The following is a 24,650-nucleotide window of genomic DNA, read 5'->3' as shown; positions in this document are numbered from 1 at the left end:
ATTTCCCCTAATACAACATCCATAAATCTTGTTTTAAGCCAATCTATTATAGTCCACTTTTCAGTTCTTCAAAGATTAAAATTTTATTTAAATCTGATAATGTTTCATACATATTACACATATATATACATAGTTCCTCCTTTATTAATAAGAAGTCTGGAAAAGCCTTAAGTAAAAAAAACATATTTATTATATACTACTTATAAGACAATGTGTTGAGAGATGGAAATATTCAGACATTCATGGAAGTTTCACAAATAATAGCACTTATGGAATGTAACCATCTGTATTTGTCAGGATTCCCCAGAGAAATAGAACCAACAGGAAGTAAACAATAAGGATTTGACTCATGTAATTATAGAGACTGGCAAGTCCAAAATCTGCAAGGTTGATGTCTCAGTTTCAAGGCCATCAGGCAGGAGAATTCTCTCTTACTCAGGGGATGGTCAGCCATTTTGTTCTATTCAGGACTTCAACTGATGCGATGAGGCCGACCCACACGGGGCGGGGGCGGGGGGGGGGGGCACTCTGCTTTAGTCTAACAATTTAAATGTTTTTTGGGTTTTTTTGTTTTTGTTTTTTGTCTTTTTGCCTTTTCTAGGGCCGCTCCGCGGCATATGGAGGTTCCCAGGCTAGGGGTCTAATTGGAGCCGTAGCCGCCAGCCTATGCCAGAGCCACAGCAATGCCAGATCTGAGCCACATCTGTGACCTACACCACAGCTCACGGCAACGCCGAATCCTTAACCCACTGAGCAAAGCCAGGGATCCAACCCAAAACCTCATGGTTCCTAGTCGGATTTGTCAACCACTGCGCCACAACGGGAACTCCTAAATGTTAATCTTATCCAAAAACATCCTCACAGAAACACCTAGTATAATATTTGACCAGATATTTGAGCACCCTATGGCCCAATCAAGTTAACATGCAAAGTAACTATCCCCCTCCAAAAAACCCTCTTTTCTCCCTCAAAGTTTTGGTAAGAAATTAATCATCAAGGACAAAGACAAATCACTTCAACAAAACATCAAGAGACTAGCTCTCTTTTTAACTTTTTTCTCTTCTTTTATTTATTTATTTTTGTTGTTGTCTTTTTAGATAAGGAGGGAGTATAGGCTGCTGGTGACCCGAAGCCTCGAGCATATTCATTAGATTGCTTTGGATCAGAGTTTGTCTCCACTACTTATGACCTACATAATTTGGACACATGATTTACCTTTCTGAGCCTCACCTTCCTCATCTATTAAAATGGGGAAATAATAGTGTATACCGAATGGAGTAGTTGCAAAGATTAAATAAGATGACTTTTCTAATGCCTATCTGTCACATGTAGAGTTCTAGATAAACATTAGCTGCTCTAACAATAATCACTGTTATTACTGTAAGCTCCAACTTGCTAAACCTAGTAAAATATGGCACAACTGCCTTGGTCAGGCACACGTGGGGATTTTATCGGTAACTTTTAAGTACAGTTTTATCGGTTGTTTATACATACAGATCATTTACTAACAATCAATCAATCAAAATAACTTTCTGTATTTAGAAAGTCAGTGATGGAGGAGGAAATCTTAAAAACATTGAAGATTATAAAGCAAGAGTCCGATGCAGAACTGGGCAAAAACACCCCCCACCCCCCTCCGCACCCCACCCCCGCCCCCTCTGGCTAAACCCAAGTTATAATCAATAACTGTCAAGAACCAGGCATTCCAGAGTAGGAGACAGGACAAGAGAGAGGTTGCTCTTCCTGTCCATCCTGCCTGTTTGACCCCAGAGGGAGATGCTTGGTCTATAGTTAGGAATTGCCTTCTAGAATGGCACTGTCATGGTTGCTGTGTGATTTGAGAGTCTCTCTTCATGGGGGGGGGGGGTGTCTCAGCTTCCACCTTTGAAACTTGTGACATTTAAGGAACCTCTACCCCATCCCTACTTCACCCAAAGACTTAAAATTCTATAGCTTTGCTGTGAGGACAAAGGAAGGCAATATGAACATTTGCGGAAAGAGATTTTTTCCTTTCTCTCTGCCAACTCTCCCCCCGCCCCAGACTGAAAAGTACTAGAGTCCTCAGCATCCTCAAGGTCAAAGTTAAATCCAGGTTGATACACATCTCCCTTCCAATCCTGTTTTCCTGTCTTTTACTGTTCTCACCAACCTCCTCTTCCAGAGTTCATAATCTATGCAGAATAAGTCACCTCACCTTCAAGCATAGGTTGGGGGTAGAAGCGCGCCCACCCTTGCCCTTTCCTCTCTCTCGCTTAACATTTCCTTACTCTCTCAGCCAACAGAGGAGTTTAAACATTTAAATGCAGTTCTAAACTGCATTTAAAGAATTAACCCATTTTGCCCCTCACTGGTCTAAACCACAGGGTGCCAACCGGACGCTAATTGCTTTCCTCTGGTGGGGTTCCAGACAGCTCCTCAGACGGAAGGATCGCACATTCCTGGCACCAATTGGCTAATTCAATTTACTTCAACGGCATTAGCCTCTGTCAGAATATTCATGAGCAGAGGAATGAGGACCCGCAGAACAGGCAGGCGGCAGCCACTCTGGCTGGGGAAGGCGCGAGGGAGGGGAAGCGGACCCTGCACGGAGCTCGGCAGACGGTGACCGACCGTGAGGAGAGGCTCTTCTCCCACGCACGCCGGAGCGCAGGGGACCGCGGGAGGGCGGGGCAGGGCATCAGCGGGGTTGGCGCGCCTGGCATCGCAGCCCCAACTCCTGGAAACCGCGCGGACACTTTGCGAAAGATCCGAAGGCAGAAAAGCTGTGACACTTTTGACGGAGGGGGTAGGGGGGTGGGGGGCGGGGGCAACGCGGGGAGCTGGGGCGAAGAGACCCAGCGGGACACCAGCTGCTCGGTGGGGGAGGCAGCGATGTGAGCTGGACGCCTGCCTCAGAGGAGTCTGGACCGAACGTCCCCGGAGAGTCGCCGGCCGTACCAGGTAAAGCAGAAAGGTTGGATGGGCCCCCCGTGTGTTTGTCCCCAGGCTCCGGGCGCTGGGCTGCGCAGGGCTCTGGAGCTCGCTCTCCTAGGAAGCTGCCCCGGGGCGCTGTGCGCGGTCCGTCTCCGCACCGCGCTCTCCCCGCAACTACTCGCCGCCGCAGCCAGCCTGCCAGCCGGTCGGAGTTAGACTTCCTCGGACTTTGAGGAAAAGGGGACATGAAGGAGCTGCCTGGGCTGGGCGGCCGCTCTCTGAAAGCTGGAGCGCTGCAGGGCAGGCTGAGGACACGGCGCGCTTGGCAGCTGGGGCTGCGCGCCGGGGTGATGGAAACGGGAGACCCAGGCGCAAGGCTTGCGGGGCCGCTCGGCCCTGGCTTCGCCGTCTCTTGCCCCAGAGGCGGCTGCACCTCCCTCCAGCAGGCGGTGGGAGAGGGCTGGTCGCGTCCCCCAGTCGAGTACGCGCTCCGGGAAGAGGGACCAGAGACCAAGGTTCCAGGGAGGCTCAGGGGCCTTTGGGGCTGGTCCAAGTAGGCGCTTCGCGCTGCACCCCCGCCCAATTTCGTGTGGGGGTGAGGGGGGAGAATGTGGTGGTAACTCGCGTCCCCGCCACCTGCCGGACATCGCCAACTCCCCGGATTTCCTGTCTCCGGGCCATGACACTCCCAGGGAAAGCTCTGAATTGCGCGCGGGTTGTTTAGGCTTTGCTCCCTGTAGTTGCTGTAAAGGGAGAGCAGTGGGTGAGTGGGAGCCGAGGGGTCTGATAGGGTGAAAGTTGCAGATTTGTAAAGAAAACGCTATCGCGGAATCCCAGCTTGCCCTAGCAACAAGAGGAGACTGTAGGCTGGACTTGACGCTGAAGCAGATGCTTCTGCCGGGCTATCCACCTCGGGGGCGGGGGTGGAGGGCTGGAACCTGGAGGACAGCCCAGAGGCAGCGCCACAACCGCTTTTTTTCTAAGACCAGGCAGAGACGTAAGAGGGCTGGCAGCAGAGCACGGAGTGGGGGAGTGGGGGGACTGAGGGGAGTCGCCTGGTAGATTCGGAGTTTATGGTGCATTATTGCCATTGTTATTACTATTATTAACGCTGTTGTTATTGGCACGAATGACGAGAAGGATTTTATCTTCTGATTGTTATAGGTCGCCTGGAAAATGAGTCTGCCACTCTCCCCCCATAAATGTCCCTTGACCCCCTCTAATGCTCCTCTCCACCAAAGAAAATTACCCCTCAGACCCCTCAGACCTGAGGCGGTGTCGGGGACTCAGCTTAAGGAACTGGATCTACCTAAGAACAACAGAAACAACAAAAAGTCCCAACTTCACAATAGGTTTGAACCAGTGCTATAGATCAGCGTTATAATTGTGTTTACCTTCCTAAGCCTCGTCTGCCTCCAGAATGGTGGAGGTATTGCCAATCTCCAAGCCTTACTTGACCAGCTTTTTCTGTTCCTGTATTTATACAATGTGAAAATTAATTTTTCTCTTATTGTGACTCTCGCAGTCCCGCTGGATATGTTACCTGGCAGGGGCAGACTCCAGCCACAAAGGCACTTAGGGCTGCCTCCTCCTGGCTTGGCCCCTGGTCAGAGCTGCTCCAGGGTGCAGGTTTGGCCAGCTGATGAAGAAAAGAAAAAAAAAAAAAAAAAAGGCAAGGGTGTGGGAGAACAGCATGTCAGAGTTAAGCCAAGTACAGGAGGTGAGGTCAAGCCTCCTTGCTGGCCACATCCTTTCCTGCCAAAGAAAAGAGAGAGACAAATGAAGAGCAAATGGGAAGTATAAATTGGAAACAAGCTCTGAGTCTGCTTATGCTGTTGCCACTGACTTTGGTATGACCTTTCTTTGCTAGTGCTTCTGATTATCCCTATTTGCCAACTCACTGAGTATCCATGCCTTTCTAATAAGACAGTTGAGATGATCTAATTTCTTATCCTGGGAAAGGACAGTCTATAAAATACGCAATTTTAATGTTTTGTGAAAAGTTTGCTACACTGCAGGTTACGGAGACACATTTTTAGCATAAGTGCCATGTGGCAGTATAAAATTAAAATGGAAAAGGAAAGTACAAGCATAAAAATGACTTAGCATTCTTGACATTCTTGTGCATACTTGTAGAAAAATTATCTTTCATTTGGGGAGAGTTGCCTAGGAATTTAATCAGTGTTTATACTACTGAAACGCCCCCTTCTACCTTTCTCCCCTGTAAAATTTTATGACCCAGTTCTCACAGGGGAGGCAATGGGAATGTAGTAAGTGCTGAGGGCTGAGAGGCAAGATGAAAGGGTTGTTAGGGGAACCATCACACAGGGTTTGGAGACTAGAATGGGAGGAAAGATGCCATCATCCTTGCAGAGCAGGGAAATGTTCTTCTGGGGGAAAAAAAACAAAAAACAGTTGAGCAGTATGGGCAATAGACCCAGCACTGGCTGTTGCCTGCTCTCAGATTCAGGAACTCAAAGAGGTGGTCCAAAGAGGGCTAACCAAGGTGTTCTGCCCTCCTCCCTTTCATAAAGGTATTGCCTTCCTCTTACTTTTGGATTGCTGTTAACTTCTCTCTCTCGGTCTGTATAGTGCAACAGTTTCCCCTTGTCATCTCAAAGAGATTCAGATGTACTCTCTCAGCCCCTTATATATTTGTAAATATTCCCCAAGTTCTGAAGCTTCTCAGAGATGTGCAGCTGTTAGTGAATTTAAGTAAATAGTTGGAAGTAATCAAGAAAGCCACTGAAAAGTGCGTATGTTTTCCCCTGGTGGAGAAGTTATTGAATGCCTTTTGAGCTAGAAAATTAGCAGCTTAGAAAAGCGGGAGGGATTTCCTTGACTTCCCTCTACTCGTAAACCAGTAGTTGTATTTTTCTTTCCTTCATAGTAGTGAGCACTGTTTAGTTAAGCATTTTTTACAGTTTTGGATTTAAAATAGGGTTTTGCCTGGTGGTGTTCTATGGAGAAAGGAAAAATGTAAAGAGATACGGAAGGAAGAGCTGCAGTGGCTAGAACATAAATCAGCCAGAATATATGGGGGGGTGATGAGAATAGGTCTTTTCACCCTAAAAAAAAAGTCCACTTTGGAAGAAGAAGAAGTCTGATTATTGGCACCCAAGGCTGAAACCAAGGCAGCTGATGCCGAGAGGAGCCAAAGGGCAGTTCTTCTTAGTTTAGAAACAGCAAGACAGCCTCTGCCAAAGATTGCTGTAAACACAGAATAAAGATTTCATTGTGGGCTGGTGTGACTAGAATAATTAGACAGTTGATTGTTCATTCTGATCTGGTGGTGTTGTAATCAGGAGTGCAGAGCAGTGAAAATAAGAGCAAGGGAGAAATAGAAAAGTAACATATCACTTTTGTCTTCACTTGTTTCACTCTGATGCTACTTGGAAAAATCCCGTTTTTTTTTTTTTCTTTCTTTCTTTTTTTAAAGTATATTCCTATCCCCAGAACAGTGAGAACACTGGGGATCTGAAATCCATTGCTGCCACTTTCCTCCCTCCAGCCTCTATTCTGACTATGGACAAAATTTCTCATCTTCTAGAATCAGCATGGGAAACTACAGTAGGAAGAGATATATTCAGTAACTCTAGTATTAATTAATAGATTTGTTATGTGCAAACCTTCGTGTCAGCTCAATCAAAATATACACAAATAGCACCAGATTTTTGTGCTTCTCCAATAGTTTTTTCATGGACATATAAGGTTTAAAATATTCCTTTTTTGCCATTTAATTATATTCTATTGTGAAATGAATTGCCTAGTGATTAATCTTTTACACTTAATTGAAGAAATAACCTCCTCTGTACTTTCATACTAATTTAGAAACAAAACGTATTTTAAGTGATAAAGGTGATTTGAAGCTGCTGCACATCTACAGTTATTATAGGCAATAGACTGTGACTTATTGTTATTTACTAAAAGATGGCATTGTCATAAATCCCATCTCAAAAGACTTCTGCAATGAAGAAATGAGTTAGAGACTATAGAGAGCATTAAGTATTTGGGTGTCTGGGGAGGAGGAAAAGAAAAACCATGTATTCATTAGGTTCAAACCCTCCCTGAATCCCAATATTGACATAGAATATGGAGCAAAGTTCTCATTATTTGAATTTTAAAAAAGAAAATTTTTAAGTGTCAATGCTAAGTATAATGGTTCTGGGAATAAAAGCACTATGTTATAATGAGAGCATAATAAATTACATAAGGTCATAAAGTCTCACAAAGAAAACTACTTGGTTTCTTCGAGATATTAATTTTGTCTCAGTTTGTTTAAGAGGTACAAAACTATCCTTACTAACCTTTAGTTTCTTTTATCCATCATGAATCAAAAGGGACTGCAAAGGAAGAATACTTACTGAAGTGTTAAAAAGCATTAGTGGTGCAAAATTATGGAACTATTGAGCTTTCAGAAGACAAAGTTGTATTTTTACAAAATGTAGTCTATAGGAATTAAAAATAGAAAAAAAATCGTATTGCCGCTTTAAATTATGGAAACAACCCATTTTAAAAAAAAATTTAGCCTTTTTCCAATTAATTGCAGTTCATGGTTTGCTAAATAGTTTTTCAGAGTAATCTGCCAATCTCTTGCTAACCAGGGCTGTCTAGTTGAGAACATTCCTAATTACATATGGATAAACTTAATTTTAGAACCCTAAGAATATTCAACTCAAAGCATTACTCAAATGTGATGCAAAACAAAAATGGTCCAATTAGCCTAAAGATACATGTAATTTTCCTAAGTTTAAAGAATTATAAAAGAGAGAATATTTGGTATGAAAACACATCAGTGAATAACTACAATAAAAGAGTAAGGGAAGCTATAAACTGTTAGGTCTTTTAAATATATGTAAAATAAAGTTATAACAATACTGCTCATTTCTTCTTCCAGAGCAGTAGGGCTGGCCATGTGAAATACCACGCAAAGTACAAATGTCAAAGACATGCACAGCATGCCTGAAATGAAAGTATTTTTGCTGTTTATAAGAATGTTTGACAATATAATCATTCCAAAGTCTAACTTATTCCAACAAATGTCATGACCACATTAAGAGCAAAGAGGTATCTTCTACCTCCTTCTTTAGAGATATTTCTTCATAGTTCCATAGCTCCTAGCTGGAATCATACACATAATAGATGCTCAATAAATATGTGTGGATTTTGGCTTTTATAAGGAAAGGAAAATTGAATTAATGGAATTTCCAAGATAGATTAATTTATAAGTCTAATACTTGAATGATCTTTGTTGCTTCAAATTCTCTAAACTGGCAAGATATGCCTATGACCAATAGTCATAATTATGGATAATATTCCGGTGTTGTCAATAAGAGGGAGGTAAGAAAAGAGGAAAAACTTAAAGGCTTTCCTTTTTTTAGTTTTTTAAATAGTGAATGTGTTTATGTATATGTAAGTTAAAAATGCACAGTATCTCTTCATAATAAAGATGGCACTTCACCAAATGGTGATTACTCAGGAGAAGTCATCACACAGATTTTTTTTGTCTTTTTTTGTTGTTGTTGTTGTTGTTATTGTTGTTGTTGCTATTTCTTGAGCCGCTCCCGTGGCATATGGAGGTTCCCAGGCTAGGGGTTGAATCGGAGCTGTAGCCACCGGCCTACGCCAGAGCCACAGCAACGCGGGATCCGAGCCGCGTCTGCAACCTACACCACAGCTCATGGCAACGCTGGATCGTTAACCCACTGAGCAAGGGCAGGGACCGAACCCGCAACCTCATGGTTCCTAGTCGGATTTGTTAACCACTGCGCCACGACGGGAACTCCCATCACACAGATTTTACTCTTGAAGAACTGTCTATTAGACCAATTATGACTAAATGGCTGCATATTCTCTGCTGTGGCAACTAATTAAAGAATATTCAAAGAAATAATAATTTCATTCCATGGCAATGGCTATTTCTTGTTGTCATAGAAGTTTGATTGGCATATGGCCAAATGATCAGGCCCAACCACACAATTGCAGCAGTGTTCAACATCTCATTACTTGTGACCAATACACTTCACTTATCTGACCCTGTACCTGATTTATAACTTAAAAAAGCTTTGTTGACTTTCCACAAAAAATGAAAAACAGGTACCCATAACAAACTGAAATGTCTATAGGTAAGTCATCAGGCTTTTTTTTTTTTCCCTTTTAGAACTGACCAGTTTGAATGAACAAGGTGGTCTTAGTTTCTTCCTAGAGAACAGTACATAGTGTAATATTTTGACATAATTGGGAGCTAATAGTCAAGAGAAAACCAGGCTAGAATTAGCATGAAGATTCAATTACTCCTTGTTCCCAGAGGCAGTTGTTTACCAGGATGAGAGCTAAGGTTGTGGGCAAAATAGGATAGGAACATGTGCAGTGGAGCTTGCTTATTCTTTAGCTGCTGTCTTTGGATGGAACCAAACTTTGGTTTCCACATCCACCAATAAATGAAAACAGAATTTATTATATAGTAGGTGGCATAAATCCAATGATGCACATTTTAACTGTATACTTGAGTATAAGTATTTTAGATGTATTTATTAAAATATTCAAGATATTGTATACATAATATTTTCCTGAAGGAACAATATATATTTTATATCATATTCATTCTTACATTGTTTCATTTTATAAAGACAATGATGTTGAGTCCCTATCAATTCCTAATATGAGATTAATTGCACATATTATGAAGAATTGATGAACTGACCATAATTTGCTTTCAAATACCAACAGAAGTAATTTCATTTAGCATTTTAATTAGAAATTGGCTAAAGGAATTTCATTTAGAAGTAATTTCTAAAGCAATACATGTTCTTTAATTTGAAGCACTATTAGTACTCTGATAAGAGTATCAAAACAGATGGAAGTGAATCCTCAATCTTTGCATCTAAGATCTTTGTCTGTGCAGAAGTTTCTATTAGACATTTAGAATGGGTAGTAACACCTACTTACCACCTTTTAAGGTTGAGGGAAAAGCCAGCTGAATGTTACAGCCATCACTATGCCCACTCATATACAAACCCAAAGGTTCCCTTATTTTCTTTTTATTTGTATTGTTAATTTCCAATATATCTCTTTTTTAAATCCCCTTGATTCCCTACGCCTAAGGCCTCATTTGAAACATGAATTTGAAAAGGCACCATCATCACATCATTGAAAGAAGCAGCCACATTTGAGAACATGTTGTCTTGTAAGTTTTTGTGGGGTTTTTTTGGATATTAAGTAAGACTCTAAATCTGTGCTATACTTTGCACAAACTGGCAAGAACCCCTAAGGATGTTCATCTTTATAAATAATATTAAATAAGGTTTTTGTGCTATCATTAATCTCATTACAAATTTTGTTTAAAGCTAATAATATCTAGCAATCAACGTATATCTTCATTAACATTATAGTTTTGAAGTGTATATTCTTTTATCCTTAGTCTATGCTCTCATCTCAACTATATTGGGAACATTTATTTCAGTCTAAAGGCATACTCATTTTTGGAAATAAAATCCTTGAGTAGTCATTAAAAAATTAATCCATTTGGCAGTTAAGCATCTCAGTGGAATACTTCAGGCAGCTAAGCACAAAGGCTATCTCTCAATTCATGGGGCTGGCAAACGTCTGGAGATCAAATTTCTGGGCTCGTTTCTTTAAACACAGGAAAACAACAGATTTCTTCATGATATATAAGTGCTATCCATTTCTTTGCATACCTCTATATAGTTCACTTGTGTCAATTAAAATGTGTTGCATTCAGAGAGAAAGCAGACAGGGCAATAAAAATAACCACCATTTATTTAGGTCTCTCTTCTATGCCAGACACTGTGCTGAGTGTTTCACATGCCCAACCTCATTAATCTTTTGGAAATCATTATCATTATCATCTTTATTTTGCAGACACAGAAACTGAGGCACAGGGTTAAATGGTCACCTGGGGCAGATTTCAAACCCAGGACTCTCTGGTTCCCAAGTTTGGAGTCCTAATGATGCAGTTTCACTGCCTTCACTATATCAGGGTTTCTTGACCTTGGCACTAATGACATTTGGGGCCATATAATTCTTAATTGCTTATTTGAGGGGTGAAAAGGAGCTGTCCTGTGCATTGTAGGACATTCAGCAGCATCCCTAGTCTCTACCCAGTAGGTGCCAGTGTGATCATCAAAAATGTCTCCTCTCAGTTGTGAACACCAAAAATGTCTCCAGGCATTGTTACATGTCCCTTGGGGGAGCAAAATGACCCCTGATTGAGAACCACTGCCATAGAGCAAAGTTAAACCTCCATGTGTTGCTTATTTAGCACACATTTTTCAACTTAAGGTTAGGTCATCCATTTTCTAAATAATAATAATACCAATAAGTCTCATAGTTATGTTAGCCACATTATAGATGATTTGTTTTTAAAACTGAGATAGAGAGTTCCTGTAGTGGCTCAGAAGCTAACAAGCCCAACAAGTAAACATGAGGATGCAAGTTAGATCCCTGGCCTTGCTCAGTGGGTTAAGCATCTGGCATTTCCATGAGCTGTGGTGTAGGTCACAGATGTGGCATAGATCCCACGTTGCTGTGGCTGTGGTGTAGGCCAGCAGCCGTAGCTCTGATTCAACCTCTAGCCTGGGAACCTCCCTAAGTTCCCAGCCCTTAAAAAAAAAAAAAAAGAAAGAAAGAAAGAAAAGGAAAAAAAAAAGATGATTTAAGACTTTAGGAGAAAAAATTCTTAAATCCACATGCATTTATTAATATCTGGTCTGTTCCTAATAAACTAATTTACTTTGGGGCCCAAACTTGGGATCAAAAGAGTGCTGTGATCATATTTTTGTGCCAGTAATGACCATATAATGGTTGAAAAAGTTTTAAGCCATAGTACCCAGAAATGCCACTAGACATAAGGTTCCAAGACAGCAGGAATGGGAACCCTCCTGTTCATCTTTACATTCCCAGGACCCAATATCATGCCTGAGATATCCTGTTATGTTCTACTCATCACATGCTACCTGAGCCATATCTATAGAAAATAGCATTGGCCAATGAGGGGCTCAAAAACATGACTTTCAGATGAATGGCTGAAGGTCTTCAAAATGGCAGAACTGACATATAAAAGGCTTAGAGATACCATAATAGTCATCTTCAAGTATCTGGAGTATCTTTATGTGAAACAGAAAATAAATTCATTCTGCATTGACATGGGAAACTGAACCAGGGCCCCTGAATGGAAAACACAGAGAAGCAAATGTTATCTCAGCGTAATGAAGAGCTTCCTAATGATGAATTGTCCTACACTGGAGTGGGCTCCCCTGGGAACTCATGAGTTCTTAGTTGTCAGAGGAAAACGTGGAGATGACTGTCCTATGGAAGAATTTGAGCCCAAGCAGGTGGGAAAATGAACCAGATGTTCTCCAGGATTCTTTCTAGCCCTCGGTGTGTATGAATTCTTTCTTATAGGCTATTATTGACCTTGTAAATTACTCTGTATAAATCTCTTAATAAAAGCAAGAACTATGTTTTCTCTAATCCATATATTCAGAGCCTCTGGGGTAAACAGAATAGAAAAAGCAGGAGAGAGAATCTTAGCACGTGCCATATAGAATAAGAGTCACTTCCTATGTGCTGTGCACTGTGTAAAGCACATCCCCAGCATTATCCCATCTGTTTCTGATAAGAACCCAATAAAGTATGGACTGGTAGCATCAACACTTTGTAACTGAGGAAACTCAATCAGAGAGAAGTTAAATAACTTATCAAGGCTCACACAGCTAGTAATTCTAGCCTGACTTGTGGAACTTGAATCAGTCTTCAGTTATAAAATCTGTTTTATAACTGCTATGGCACACCATCTCACCCTTTCAGCAGGAGTACACTATTTTGCTTGAAATGTTGGCAATTTCTAAAGTTTGAGATATATGGCTATTTAAATGCAAATACCTAAAACACTTTCCAAAGGCTAAAATACATCATTTTAAAAATTATTTGTTGTTTTCTATTATCCATGATGTTGCTCCTTTCAAATAGTGCAAATTGCTGAGTTGACTTTAAGTAAATAAGTAAAATAGGGGTTTTATAGTTTTTTAAGATATCTTTAGAAGAAAGATTGGTATTGGAATTTCAGACACTATTTTGTAAGAGAATTTGAACCAGGCCTCCAGGCTGAAAGTATTAATGTGAAAATAGGACTTTGAATTTCCATGAATTTAGGACATTCTAATGATCAAGGGTTTAGACAATTATATCTTTAGAGATTGTGCTCTCTTCTGATCATGATTATCTTTTTGGATGATCTTCTGTCTTACAATTATCTTGTTGGATATGGCATAAAATCAAACTGATTTCAAAACTATTTTCTCTGCCTTTATTTGTTCAGTTCCAAGATAATGGTGAAAATCTCTAGCCCATTCTGCCAGAGAGCACTGAGTTCAGCCCATTTGTAACTCAGATTTAGTTGACTATAATTTCAACTTTGAAAATTAAATCTGGTGACTTCCTGATCATAGACAGCACTACTCTATGCCTACCATTCCAGACAACAGTCAACTAAAGACTTAAAACACTCTGGAGCATTTGCTTTTTAAACTTATGCTACCCTGGTGCTTAGATGTACTTCAGCACTTACTGAAGCCCATAATTCTGTATTTACCATTCTCACAAAGCATCAAGGCAGCTGTAGGAAGGGGTCCAAGCATTATCATAGGACTTAAACAGCATCTTGTGTAGCTCTCTTTGGGGTGGTTGTTTTGCCAAAAGGCAGGAGGTTCAGTAGTTTGCAACACCAAGGAGAGCCTATTCTTCATCTGTGGATGATTGGGGTCATCTGCTGATAATGAAGTTGTCTTGAGCTGTATGTCCATGGCCCACCGAGGCTCAGGTCTAAAATAACTACCTTGCTGAGCCTCTTACCATAAATGTACTCATCAGGGTATCCTTCCACCATGTCAGACTGTGGCCTGAAGAAGAAGGCTTTGTGAGGTGGAATGTGGCTCAGCACACTGATGTTTTATTCACAAATCTCCCCCTAGGTTTTTACATTATTCCGTAGGGAGAAAGCTTTATAAAGACAGTGTTCTCAATATACTTCATGGTAGGAAATATTCTAAATCAAGAATGAAGGTGTCTTCTAAATGAGCATGAGTCATGGGAAATAATCTCTACAACTCAAAGAAATACAGAATATAGTGTGAAACCATGAAAGCACTCCTCAGTCATATGTGAGCTACCCAGAATGTAGGTTTATTCAGAGAATTTGGATAGAATAAATTAGGAATTGACCTGGGGAACAGACATCCTACAAGCATTCAAGAATGTACCAGGCAAATGCTGCTGCCAGTATCGACCCTGGACTTCAAGTTCCTTGAGTCAGTGTGTGTCCAAAGCCATGTGGCATCGATGTCTACCTTCATTCATAGTTTTGAGAAATGTAGCTGGCCTTAAGTCACTGGCTAAGACATCTGAATAACTGGGTCAGGAGTAAGTGATGTATAGAAGAAAAAAGAGAGTGACCACTGAGGCATGGCCTTATATATCATAGGGTAGAGAGGAAATGCATCACTAACAGGAGTTCATTTCATTATGACATGCAGCCTTCAATTTAAAGAGATGTTACCTTTCCTTTCTCATCCCAAAACCCCTCTATTAATGTACTACAGAAGATACTAAAGATAACCCTCCCATCTTTAAGATAAAAGGAAAGCGTTCATACATTTGGTGCTGGGTAAAAGAAATATTTAAGCCAAATTGAAGGCATCAAAAATAAGTAACTGCATTGAAAAGTCACAGCCATATTGAACAATAAACAATTTATGGAAGGAGCCCAGAAAAAATTGTTTTTTAAAAAATTGAAAAGCATAGCTTCTGACAAGTATTCTTTATTTATGAGCATAAGTAGAATTTTTCAAGGAACACAAAAATACTAAAATAAAATGCAAGTTCAACACATACATTTCTCTTTGAGGCTTGGCATAAAAGGGGAATCTAGGTAGATATGAGGTTAATTGCACAGTTTAATTCAATGATCATCATCTACATTAATTGAGAGAACAGAAGGTCTGGATTACATGAAATCATAAATGATTCCAAGCCACTTATAGTTGACCAGGGAAGTGTTTTGGGCCTTTGACTTGAGTACAGGTAAGCCTGAGGATCTAGCAATTCAGTTTTTAAGAAGTAAGGAAGTCTCACAAATGAAGTCTAGACACCCAAGCCTAGGAAATTCTTGCTCCCCCTCCTTTCTTAGCTCAGCTCCTCCCTTCTTGTCCCCAGGGGGCTTGCAGGCCATACTCACCAGAGCAGTTGTGGCCCTACTTTCTGCTGAGTTCATCAGATAACATGATGATTCATTGGTTGTATTCTTGTTCTTGCTTCCTGTTAGAGCTCCTCTGATTTCATTAATGTGTGGTTGGAGGGAAAGAAATAGGAGGAGGTGTGGAGAGGGTTAACTCAGAAAGTGTTTGCCCCAGTGACACAACTCTAGGTCTGGCAGATCCCAGACTGTTTACCATTTTCCAAAACACAAAAACAAAAACACTGTCTCTCTTAAATATTGCTCTGGTTCCAAGGCAAGTTGGAATATGAATTGTTTTGAAAGGATTCTGTGCATGCAAAGTGAATGCTGTCAATAATTAAGGAGATGAGATGCTGTCAATAAACTTGAAATAATGATCTTCCTTGGAGCAGCCACATTATCTCTTCTCTACCCTCTTCTCACATGGCCTCCCTCCAACATAACCTAGATTTTTCTCAATATTGTTTAGGAGGGGAAACTCCCCATGTAGCTTTTTAGAAACTTTGAGAAATTCCACAGACCATGTTTTTCTTCCTTTTCAGATGGATATATTGCTACTGTTTTCTTAAAATCCATGGTGGCTTTTGGCCAATTATTATCAACTGTCCTCACTCCAGTGTTCCATGCATTTAAAGAACCCAATATAGTTTCATTACTTGATGACTATAGCAATAAAGATACCTCCTGGGTGAAGAGAGTCTTGCCTTTGCAAATTTATTTCACATGTGCTAGTTCATGTTTTCAGCACCATCTGCCAACAACCCTTCTTCTGGCTACAACTGATTTCATATTATTGGTCCACTGGAACATTTTGGATTTCAACAAATGTTTTTAAATGAAAGTATAGACATTCCATGTCAGAGAAGTCACTTTCCTTAATCTTCCACTTTAGGAGCTGTTTCTGCCACAGCCTTGCTCAAGTCACCCCTACTTCTTGAGGAGACCACATTTTGGGAACCTATCTCTGATCCTTTTTTCCAAAAGATGACACAAAACTTATCTTCCTGAATGAGACTACAACTAATCATAAATTTTTCTGTGCCAATCTCAAGACTTTGCTCTTCCCCTTGCACTAAATTACATTTCTGCACCATATTTGATGCCATTTTTCATCAATGATGGTGGTTGTCTCAGGTATATATTTTCTCTGCCCCAGCTGAGTCACAGCTCTTTCAAAGCAGAGACATGGTGTTTGCCTTTTCTATGGCCCAGAGTTCCCTGCCCAGAGCTCTGAATCAACTCCAAAGGCCTGTGCTTTATGATACCTCTGAAACCTTCTGCTGTGCCAATTCAATGCTAAGAATGTTCTAAATCCACACACCCCCTCAGCTCATTGATGAGCACAGCCCTGGAAAAATAAGAACTCCAGATGGTCCCTGCCATTTCAGGAAAGGAGGGGCCACAAAGGTAGAAGGTGAGGGGAACAAGAGCCAGGATATGAGAAAGTTAGGAAGGATGGTGGGAGGAAGCAGTAAAACAACTGTGTGAAAAAGGGAATGTTTTCAGCTTTTTAAAAATTCATATAACTACATTTTATGTTTACTCCTTGGAATCTAGGTATAGCTTTGTGCAGTGTTGGTGAAAGGAAATTTATTTTTAAGCTGCATGTGGGCTGTACTTTAAAGGTTGAAGACTGCAGGGGTTGAAATGTATGCTCTTTAGGAGTAGCTGTGAGAAACATCAGAATTACCAGTACAACTAACCATGGCCCCCATCTCTGAATTTCAGGCACCAGGTGGCATTTTGGCAAATCTGTTCTCTGTGCCCTACCAGCTAAAAAATCTTATGTTTGACTAGTACCATCTGCCTCAGCCTAGCAAAGCCAACCCAAATCCAAAATGAGCAGGTGGATTCAGGTCCTAGAGATTGGCACTTTCTGGGGAAAACTGGAGAAATTCATTAACCATTAGCAGTTTGAAATGTTAATGTACAAGTTGAATCTAAAGTACAGTCATTCTCTGAATACGTCTTCTCAGGATGAGAAGGAAATTGGCTAATTTAGAAGGAATTTGAGTTCTTAATGAGTGTTTCCAACAGATTCCATAATGACTCCATTCTGTTTTTGCCATGTAAAGAAGTATGCCCTTTCACTGTTGTTAGCAAGCACTTTTTAGAGATTCACTCCTACACAGTACAGAGACAATTATTTCTCCATGGATATCTATAGATTCAGTACCTACAGGTTCTGTGCTTAGAATTAGAACATGTTCATTCACGCCATATCTCTCCACACCAAGACTAAAAACCAAACGCAGCAACATCCTAAATAAGGCCAAAGTATTATATAAACCTCTAAACTGCCGCATGCATGTGATAAAAGAAAAGAAAATTGGATGTTTTGATCAATCTCATATTGTAGCTTGCCACAATGTAATTTGGTTTATATCTTCACCAAGAAACATGAGCCGATGATGTAAATGGATGACTAGAGAATCAGGGCAAAGGTCATATATGAGAGTGCTCAGACTGCCATAACAAAAGAGCACAGGCTGGGTGGAGAAAATGGAAATCCAAGATCAAGCTCTCCCCTAGGAGATCTCTTCTTTGTGTGTGTGTGCACCCGTGCATGTGTACATGCGTGTGTGTGTGTGTGTGTGTGTGTGTGTGTGTGTGTGTGTGTGTGTGTGTATGGAGAGAGAGAGAGAGAAACGGAGAAGAGGGGAGGGGAAAAAGGTGAGTAGGAGAGAGGACAGGATAGAAGGAGAAAGATCTGGTGTCTCTTCTTGCAAGGACACTATCTGATCAGGGCTCTACCTTTATGATCTCTTTTAACACAATTACTTCCTTATCCCAAATATAGCCACTCTGGGTGGATAGGGTTTCGATATATAAATTTGACGCAGACATATACATTTAGTCCATAAAAGTGACATTTCAGCCAATAAAGTTTATTATTGTATTTGTCACATTTAGATTGACTCAAGCCTTTAGGAATCCCTGAATGCTGTTCGAATCTGCTGAGTTTAAATGACATTCCCAGTGGTCACATAGTAGTTTTCTAACCTGAGACTGGATTCCAGCCCCATGCTGTTGTGCTTGCCAGAACCATTCAGTGTTTCCCCTTCTTCCCTCCCTGCCAAGGTGCCTCTGTACTGCTTTGGTGGCCAATGAATTTTACGTTGTTTAGCAATGTTTTTTTGCTGTCAAGTCTTAGAAAATATCCAAAGAATCCAAAGAAAGGTTTTTCTCTCCATTCTACTGCTTTACATTCTCTCCACTGCCATTTTTGCTTAAATTTCTGGCTTAAAATTATTGGTGATCTCCATGCCTGCATTCTCTTCTTCTAGCATTCTCTTCTTCTATCAGGACACTTAACTTTCTGACAAGACTGTACTCCCTTCAATAATCCCCTTGGTTCTACACTAGACTCCCAGGGGTCTAAAGTTGATATGTCAAGGCAGCTATGTAGATAATAAGTGGATGACTAAAGCTTTTGTGCACTGGAAAGAGAACGGGTGCAATGCAAGGGCTCAAGGCCTTTGCTATAAGCGGTATTTGGGTAGGCTGCTATAAGAAAAACATCAAATGTTAGCGGATTTTGTTTTTAATTTTTAATTTTTATTTTTTCCCTTTTCTGGCCACCTCCTTGGCATACAGTGTTCCTGGGCCAGAGATCAGATCTGAGCCATAGTTGTGACCCAAGCCACAGCTGCAGCAACACTGGATCCTTTAACCACTGTGCTGGGCCAGGGATCGAACCTGTGACCAATCTCATTGCACCACAGAGGGAACTCCCAAATATCAGTGGTTTAACACAATGATAATCTATTTCTTGCTCACATCACAGTTCAATTTAAGGTCAGGTGGACCTTCTGAGCGCTTTTTCTCCAAGCAGTGACTTAGAAATTCAGGCTGCTTCATTTCGTGGCACTACTTTACCTCATCTTTGCCCAAAGTCAGCAGAAGAGCAAAGACAGAAAGTGTGGAGGATCTTTCAGAATTTTTATAGTTAGTGATGAAAATGTTGATGCATGTACAACTGCCTTTCTTTGACCAGAACCCAGCCACATGACCCCAAGCTAACAGGAAGGGAGTCTAGGAAATGCATTCTTGCATGTGCCCAGGAAAAGGAAATGGGACTCAGTAGTATCTGGCCAGTCTCTGACATAGCTCACAACCCTTTCTATACCACTAAGAAGCATTTTTGTTCTTAAGTGAACTCACCAGATTGGGTGACACTAGGGAAGGGGGTGGGGGGAAGGGGTGGGAGAGCACAAAATAATTGTCAGTAATTCCACATTAGCTATAACATGAAATGCAAACTCTTTGATGAATCTCAGAAGACACAGCACAGCAATACTGTGTAATTATTAAGTGTATTGTCTCAGGAATCAGGCAATCTGGGTACAGCTGATGCTGCTGGTCCCAGATCATATATTGAGAACTACTGACCATAACCCATCCCACATTCTGTGGGTGTCCCTCTCCCCATCTGATGATAAACTCCTGCAGCCTTATTTAGAAGATTAGCCGACAGACTTTGCTGTCTGTTTGCTTTAAATCACTGTTCCTTACTCTCCCTGAATTTAAGTTACTTAAATTTCTGGACAAGTTACTTCAACTCTCTGAGCAAGATCACTTATTTGAAACCTGGGAGTAATAATGCCAATCTCAAAGGAATTTATATTCGATTATCTATAGAAAATATTTGCACCTTCCTTAAAACATGGGAAACACACAATAAATGCCAACTTCAAACATTATCAGATGAAGATAGGGACCATGTACTTTGCCTTTGGAATATATCTAGCTAACAATAATAACCACAAAATTGAATTTTTTAAAAAATGATTTTTAGATAGTATGGGGTTTAGCTGTGTGGCTTTGGGCAAGTAACTTAACATCTTTCTTATGTATATGCCTATTACCTATGTCACAAGATTGAGGTCCTCCCTGCTATGTCATGAGATAACAGGTAGAAGCTTCTAGTACAGTCCCTATAATATAGTAAGTGCTTAATGCAGTTACTAAGTTCCTCTCAAAATGGTCCTGTAGTGGAAAGTAATGTTTATGTGAGTGAGAAAAAGCCATCTTAGAAAGACATTTTGAGAGAATTAAATGATTACAGTTTCAAGCAGATGCTTATTAGGGTGATTTTTTTATCCTGACCTTCATCACATCACCCCCACCAATCCCAGTTGAGAACAGTTTCTCAATGTTTTTATCCAAATGATAATCACTGTGCAGAAAAAAAAAATCAACATCTCTTCATTCAGGAACTTACAGTACCTGTCTTAATAAACCACAATGAACTGAAGAAGTGAACAATAACCAGATAAACAGGCCTCTCTCTCCAACTGTCATGTCTGTTTGTGACAGCAACTGGTATTTCATTGTAAAAGATGCTAATTTCAATCTGAGCTGTGGCAGTTGAGAGAAACATAAAAGGAATTCTTGATTATCTATATCAGTAACTGTGGTCCCTAGGGATACACTTGGAAACTTCAGATCACATATGGCAAGAGTGTTGTGATAGAATATGCATCAATGAAGCTTCCTGATTTATGATAATAAAGAAATTAATAGTTTTGCCTTTTATGATATTTCTTTGTGGCTGGTATTTCTCTCTTTTTACTATTTTTGGAGGCTTTATAAATGACACTTGTTGTACTGATTATTACATCACTCTGTACCTGGACCACCATCTCATTTCTGTTCTGTCAAATTCCTGGGGGCTTATCATAATACTGTCAATAATAATGATTTTTTTCAATCTAAAAGTAAGAAATAGTAATTACCTTAGCTGCTGGACCACATTAGCTGCCTATCAGAGTTAAACAAACACTAATTATTATTTCAACTTAAACATCACTGCTTATTAGCATTAGCCAGGCCGCAGAAGAGGAAAAGGTAGAAGTTCCCAGAGATTCATAGTGCCATGGGGGGAGATGGGTGTGAAGGTAAAATCAGCATGACCATTATCTTTCTTGGGAATAGGCCATTCTTTATTTTAAAATATTCCCGGGCCAAGGACCGAATCCAAGCCACAGCTGTCACCTACACCACAGCTCCAGCAACACTGCATCCTTTAATCTAGTGTGCTGGGCTGGACATCAAACCCACACCTCCAAAGCTACTCGAACCACTGCAATCAGATCCTTAATCCACTTCACCACAATGGGACTTGCCTTTTATCTTAAATGGTGATAATATTAGATTATTAGGTTGGAAAGAGTGTTTAGTATACTTACTTGGCAAAATTAAAAGTTAGCAGATTTCCTGTTGTGGCTCAGCGGTTACAAACTAGGATCCATGAGGACCCAGGTTTGATCCCTAACATCATTCAGTGGGTTAAGGATCCCACATTGCCATGAGCTACAGTTTAGGTTGCAGACAAGCTTGGATCCGGGAGTCATAGGCCAGCAGCTGCAGCTCCGATTCAACCCCCAGCCTGGGAACTTCCATATGCCACACTTGCAGCCCTAAAAAGCCAAAAAAAAAAAAAGTTAGCAACACTAAACCACCCTTTCTCTATTTTGACCAGCCCTTGAAGTCTCAAAACCTGGAAACCAGTTGGACGCCTTCCTACAACATCCAAGCACAAAATCTTAAGTGGCCAAGGGCTTATTACCATTTTACAAGTTAGCTGTTCCATTCATAGAAGTTCTCATTATTAAAAATTTACTCGTTTTATTGATCAAAAATCTGCCTTCATATATCACAACCCTATTTCAGTCCTCTAGTACCACACAAAATAATTCTGAACACTTTTGTTATAACAGCTCTTCAAATACATGAAGAGGGACAGCACAGTCTCCCAGTTGGCCTCCACTATAGTAATCCTCATCTGCAGCCCATGGTTTTCACTCTGCAACTCTCTCACTTCCGGTCACATCCATGATGTGTGCCTCTACAAAAGAAGGGTCTGATACATCAATTACCAACTTATAAGCATTCATTTAATTGTCTAGAGGACAAAACCCAAAGTGTTTAGGGCAGCAATAGCTGCTCCACAATCTGCTTCCCAACAAACTTTCTCTCCCACAATATCCCCTCTCTCCCACAATGTTCCACACACCAATACACATTCTCTCTCCATTCTTACACTTTTCTGACCTTGGGTCTTTTCTCATCTAAATGCTCATCTCTGTCTCTCTGGCTACTGTTCAAAGTCCACCTCTTCCACTAAAGCTCTCAAATGCATTGGTTGGTATTCACTTTTCCATCCCCTAGAGTCCCATAAAATGGACTTTGTATTGCGATAATTATACAGATAACCTTACTTGCTTTTGAATACTCTATTGTGTCTACCGCAGGGCTTCGCTTTATTAAAATTGTGTTCAACTGAATTAAATGGCCCCTCAAATGCACACAACCTATCCAATACCCTTTGGCTACCAATCTCTAGTTTCCCAACCACAACCTCCATTGAGATCTCTCTTGATCTTGACCTATACTGTCCAACAGTTGCTACTAGCCACATGCGGCTATTCAATCTTAAACCTGCAAAATGAAATTAAATCTTTAGTTCCGCAGTTTCACTAACCACATTTCCAGTGCTCAATACCCACAAACGGCTAGAAACTACCACTACTGGACAGAAAGGCATAGGACATTTCCATCACTGCAGACAGTTAAGTTGGAGAGTGCTGGTCTAGACACTATTCCAACAATAGAAGCACAACCTTCCTTGCTGTGTGATTAGCCACATCACACAGTTGGCAAACAGCATGCAAGCCTCTGGCTAATTAAAATCCCTAGGTCTTTTTTTAATGAACAGCTTTTAGGTTAAGATCTTTCACATTGTACTTAGAGAATTACTTTCAGGGATCTGAAGGCAATCCCCCTCCTCTCATTAAACTCTAATGCATTTTATCTCTTCTGTTTCATCCTATATGTCTAGCTCACTGAGATACTCAGTTTTTAATTCTGATATGGTTTAAGCTAGTCTATCCTAGGTTTGAGTCACCTGCATGTTTTTAAGTACTTTTGATTTCACATTAGTTGTTAATAAAAATGTTGCCCATAAATAGTGACTATATATATAATTTGTCATCCAAAACAGAACGGGTTTCAGAGGAAATGGAATGCTATAAAAAATTATGCTGAGGCATAAGCAAGGGACTCTCTAAGGCTCACCAGGATCCATGAAAGATCACATCCAGAACTATTGCCCCACCACTAGAGAATGCCCTCAAGATTAAGATAGAGCTGTTATTCAAATATATGTTATTATGTTGACTAAATTTTATATAATTTCAAATTTCAGACCATATTGCCCCATTTAATTCATAAAGCTATCATGAATAACAACAAATATCTTAAGTTCAAATCATCTTACTGTTTTTATCATTCAATAAATGAACCAACACAGTAGTTTTTTCAGAAAAAGAAAAGACAAATGATACAAATGGAAATAAAATGTATATGTACATTAGGTAAATTTATCTAATTGATAAATGATAGATAATTGAGAATTAAATATAATTAGATAAATAGAATAAATGAATTTATAAAATGTGTATATAGTATCTTTCTTAATGTTATATAACAACCCCAGAAGTTCATAAAAATCTTCCTTGTACATGAAAATTTCATAATGACTTGAAGTTCCATTTTAAAATTCCAACAAAGTGAAAGAGCACATTTTGCTTGGGAAAGATATCTAACAATATCACTTTGTGAAAATGTCAATTTGGAGGAAATCTACAGCTCCTAATGGTCATGAACTATTACTTGCCATTCATCTATGGCAACTGGACCAACAAAATCCTTATAAAACACTAAACCACAGAACATTAGCCCTGATTTTTTTTAAAGTAAAGAAAAAAACAACTGCAGATGCTTTAAAAATGAAGATGGTGATGTAGCACAGCCAGACTCACATAAAAATAAAACAAAGATTTACGTCGAAGTCTATTTCTTGTATTTTTATCTATAGAAATATGAATAAATTTTATCTACGGAAATATGAATAAATATGAATAAAAACAGGACCAAGAGTGCCATAAATTAATGTAGCTAAAAGTCAGATAAAGGTCATATTATAAGACTGAACGAAAGACATGAAAGAATGTTAGTTGAAACCAGGACAGAGGGACCAAGTTTTGGCTACACCTCTAACAAGCCCTGGAATCTTGGTCAAGTCCTTCTAATCTCTGCTCTTGCATCTTCATTCATTCAGGAAACAATCTTTGTCCCCAGGAATGATCTGGGTGGGAATAAAGAGTGACCAGACTCCTCAAAGTCTACACAGACAGACCCGCACCTAACAATTCTACAACTTTAAAATTCTATAGTGCTCAATATAAATGTAGAAGGAAATACTTAAGGCTTCTCATGTTCATTGAAAACACAATTATCAATTATGGTTAAAGTAAACTCTTTTTGGAATTGTCATGTATTTCTTGGACTGCTACTATGTATGGCAAGTATATATAATCCACCTTCTACTTTTTTTTTTTTTTTTGATCTTTTTAGGGCCGAACCCATGGCATATGGGGGTTCCCAGGCTAGGGGTCTAATCAGAGCTGTAGCCCTGCCT

At 40.1% G+C, this 24,650-nt stretch overlaps 1 protein-coding gene across 1 annotated transcript in view; it reads left to right on the top strand.

Annotated features, from left to right (window-relative positions):
* Positions 1-2,537: 2,537 nt before the first annotated feature.
* The window catches only part of CDH20 (cadherin 20), a 204,451-nt gene continuing 182,338 nt past the window's right edge, over positions 2,538-24,650 (top strand). Inside the window, exon 1 of the mRNA XM_047767028.1 lies at positions 2,538-2,940. The gene's annotated coding sequence lies outside the window, so the exon portion shown is untranslated. The remainder of the gene's footprint in view (positions 2,941-24,650) is intronic.

This window comes from Phacochoerus africanus, chromosome 2 (assembly GCF_016906955.1).
Source record: "Phacochoerus africanus isolate WHEZ1 chromosome 2, ROS_Pafr_v1, whole genome shotgun sequence".
In the NCBI taxonomy this organism is placed as follows: domain Eukaryota; kingdom Metazoa; phylum Chordata; class Mammalia; order Artiodactyla; family Suidae; genus Phacochoerus; species Phacochoerus africanus.
This window is presented reverse-complemented; position numbering and strand designations above follow the sequence as displayed.